This window comes from Bos javanicus, chromosome 2, assembly GCF_032452875.1.
Source record: "Bos javanicus breed banteng chromosome 2, ARS-OSU_banteng_1.0, whole genome shotgun sequence".
Classification (NCBI taxonomy): domain Eukaryota; kingdom Metazoa; phylum Chordata; class Mammalia; order Artiodactyla; family Bovidae; genus Bos; species Bos javanicus.
Genome location: NC_083869.1, coordinates 103,335,683 through 103,339,797, shown reverse-complemented (window position 1 = coordinate 103,339,797; position 4,115 = coordinate 103,335,683). Strand labels below are relative to the sequence as shown.

General features: G+C 42.3%; 1 non-coding gene across 1 annotated transcript; it reads right to left on the bottom strand.

Moving 5' to 3' along the window:
* Positions 1-1,636: 1,636 nt before the first annotated feature.
* LOC133236155 (small nucleolar RNA SNORA70) lies at positions 1,637-1,767 on the bottom strand. The gene has a single exon (XR_009732760.1). It is a non-coding gene; the product is annotated as a small nucleolar RNA SNORA70 (small nucleolar RNA).
* Between the last annotated feature and the right edge of the window lie 2,348 nt (positions 1,768-4,115).

The window sequence follows — 4,115 nt, the reverse complement described above, 5'->3', positions numbered from 1 at the left end:
ATGGTCTTGAGCCCTGCCTCCTGTACAATGTTATCAACCTCCTTCCATAGTTCTTCAGGCACTCTATCAGATCTAATCCTTTGAATCTATTTATCACTTCCACTGTATAATCGTAAGAGAGTTCATTTACCAAAATGCTGATAAGTTGTTTCAGTCGTGTTTGACTTTGTGTGACCCCAGAGACGGCAGCCCACCAGGTTCCCCCATCCCTGGGATTCTCCAGGCAAGAACACTGGAGTGGGTTGCCATTTCCTTCTCCAATGCATGAAAGTGAAAAGTGAAAGTGAAGTCGCTCAGTCGTGTCCGACTCTTCATGACCCCATGGACTGCAGCCTACCAGGCTCCTCCATCCATGGGATTTTCCAGACAAGAGTACTGGAGTGGGGTGCCATCACCTTCCCCGAATGGTCTAGTGGTTTTCTCTACTTTCTTCAATTTAAGTCTGAATTTGCCAATAAGGAGTTCATGGTCTGTGCCACAGTCAGCTCCTTGTCTTGTTTTTGCTGACCGTATACAGCTTCTCCTTCTTTGGCTGCAAAGAACAGAATCAATCAGATTTTGGTATTGACCATCTAGTGATGTCCATGTTTAGAGTCTTCTCTTGTGTTTTGGAAGAGGGTGTTTCCTATGACCAATGTGTTCTCTTAACAAAACTCTATTAGCCTTTTCCCTGCTTCATTCTGTACTCCAAGGCCAAATTTGCCTGTTATTCCAGGTATTTCTTGACTTCCTGCTTTTGCATTCCAGTCCTCTATAATGAAAAGGACATTTTTGGGGGTGTTAGTTCTAGAAGGGTTTGTACGTCTTCATAGAACTGTTCAGCTTCTTCAGCATTACTGGTCAGGGCATAGACTTGGATTACTATGATATTGAATGGTTTGTCTTGGAAATGTGTTCTTTCATGTATTGTATTGTTCTAACTTTGTGTATTTGCTGCTCAGTTTAGTTTTTGCTTAAAAAATATATTTTTCATCAACTGTGTGTCCTGGGTCCAGCATATTGCTGGTTGCCAAATTTTTCTTTCTTCCCTCAGGGGAAATCTTAAAGTATCTGTCAGTAACATCCCAGTCTATAGTCAGGAGTGAGGCACAAACCTATATCTTCCTCTATGCAAAAAATAAAACAGAATTCATTATCTTTCATCATCTTGTACATTTTCTCCAACATTTTCCTTTTGGTTGGTCTAAAAGTTACTTTAAGTTCTATTTTTTCTTTTTTGGACAGGAAGGTAGGATTTACTGGTGGGCATGATTAAGATAGGGACAGCCCCAAAACTCTCATGAGTGTAGGGCCCACCGTTTGTCCAGAGGGCCACAATTATGGCTATATTTGACCTCACAGCCATCTGGGATGAGCTGCTTTTCTGCCACCATATTTTCAAATTCATCCACATTAAACTTAGTAAATCCCTACTTCTTGGAAATGTGGATCTTCTAGCGACCAGGGAACTTGAACATGGCGCTGTAAAGGGCCTCAATCACATGCGCCATGTACTGCAGATTGGTGCGGATGGACATTATGACTCGGCCCATGTGGACCCTGGCCACTCTGTCCTAGGGCTTTCCAAAGGCACTATGCATACCTGTCTGAAGCCTAGACTGGGGACAGCATGCTAGTCATGAATGGCTACTGGAAAGGTTGTCTCCAAGGTCCTTTGGAAACCGGTACAGGCATCAGTCTGTGTACATGACCAAGGAGGCTGCTATTTTCAGCCATTGCACACTGGGCCTCAGTGGGGAAAAGAGCACGGTGGGCTTGCTGCTGCTGCTGCTGCTAAGTCGCTTCAGTCGTGTCCGACTCTGTGCGACCCCAGAGACGGCAGCCCACCAGGCTCCCCCGTCCCTGGGATTCTCCAGGCAAGAACACTGGAGTGGGTTGCCATTTCCTTCTCCAATGCATGAAAGTGAAAGTGAAGTTGCTCAGTCATGTCCAACTCTTAGCGACCCCATGGACTGCAGCCTACCAGGCTCCTCCGTCCATGGGATTTTTCCAGGCAAGAATACTGGAGTGGGGTGCCATTGCCTTCTCCGACAGTGGGCTTAATAGGCTGCAAACTCCAGTTCTATTTTGATCAGAGGTTATGATCCCTATTTATGTAAGCTATAGCTTCCAAGAGTAATGCTAAGCAAGGCCTTTTCCTCAATGGAATTTTAAAAGATGGTTTTAAACTCAAATTTAAAATGAAATCAGAAGATTGGGATTAACATATACATACTACTATATATAAAATAGATGATCAACAAGGACCTACTATATAGCACAGGAAACTCTACTTGATACTCTGTGATAACCTACATGGGAAAAAATCTGCAAAAGAATAGACGTATATACACATATAATTGAATCACTTTGCTGTACACCTGAAACTAACACAACATTGTAAATCAACTACACTCCAATATAAAATAAAAATTAAAAAAATAAAAGGAGATTTGAAAATCTTAAAGAAGCTATAAATGCCAAGACATAGATATTCAGAGTGGGGCAAATATTGGAGATCTGATTGTCTATGTCATCCTACTTAAAGTATTTTGAATTATGTTTTGTGAAAGATTACCCCAGTCTTCAAGGAAATGTAGGTGATGTTAGGAGCTATTGACATTGTGTGCCATCGAGTATAAAGGGATGAATGCTGAATGCTAAGTCACTTTAGTCATGTCCAACTCTTTGTGACCCCATGGACTGTAGCCCGCCAGGCTCCTCTGTCCAAGGGATTCTCCAGGCAAGAATACTGGAATGGGGTGCCATGCCTTCTTCCAGGGTATCTTCCCAACCCAAGGATCAAACCCACATCTTTTCATGTCTCCCACATTGGCAGGCGAGTTCTTTACCACTCGTGCCACCTGGGAAGTCCATATAAAGGAATATCTTACATATATTAAACACCTAATGTATCATTTTGAGATCACTTTGAAGAAATAGATCTCCTGGGGGTCAGGGATTATAAAAAAATACATTATCTTCATCAGAATATTAGAGGTAGTAGATGAAGGTATATGATCAAGGAGACATCCTGAGAGAGAATCTTGAAATGAAGTTAAAAAAAAAATCTCCATGACTTCACTGAAGAAGTCATGAGCAGCTTCTGGGAAAAACCATCTGGGACCTTCTGAGCTGACCTCTCACCTGCATCAGTGGCACAGTGAGTTAATGCTGTTTAACCTGAGATAACCTGAATGAATAAACTGATTCTGTGTCTATAATGTCTCTCTCAATGTATGGAATCATATCCCCAGATCCCACCCTGTTTCTCAGCTGAGTAATGTTTATTTGTGAACTAAACCATCAGTGAGTCGTAAACTGTGACAGATGGCAGAGAAAGAATGCGGGGAAGCAGGAGCTCAAGCCATCAGCAGAGCTGGAGAGAGCCAGATAAATTTTGGACAATGCATCCCAGGAGTGGTGAAGGAGGGTATTTTTGCCATGGCCCTCAGCTGTCTGAAGAGCACCTTGTCTTTAATCTTGTCCAGAAAAAAATTATATATATTCAAGACTGCCTGCCTCATGGAGATTGGGCTTAAAAGGGATTCATCACAGTAGGGAAAGAGCCAGAATTGGAATAGGTATGTGCCAAAGTGGCTCCAGTCAGCCCCAGGCTGGCTGCCATCAATATAGCAGAGTTGGCATGGGGACCAGGAAGCTGAATCAGCACTTGCTCTGGGTTTGAAGGGAAAATTCAAACATTGCTTGAACTTATTTCACAGAGTCTGGAGCAGTCATGGAAAGGCGTGAGGACCAAAGTGGAATTTCACTAGTTTTAACTCAAATGTTGTCTTCCATTAAATTCAGCAGCCATTATTGAGCATTGATCATGTGTAAAATATTGTGATATAAAATAGTCTATTCTCTCAAAGCATTTACAATCTAATGTGGGAAAAATGATTGTATAAAAGTCACAATGGAGCAAAAATGCAAGTTCCTTGAAAGAAATATGAACAAAAAACTATACTGGATTCAAAAAGACAGGAGAGAGGATATCCTCTGGGGTATACCTACAAAGCCTTCATGGAAGATGTCAATTTGGGGATAATTTTGAGAGGAAGGTGCTTTAAGAGGGAGGCATGCATCCCAGGTAGAGGAGTTAGCATGAGCAAGCCTGGACAGGAAAGCAGAGG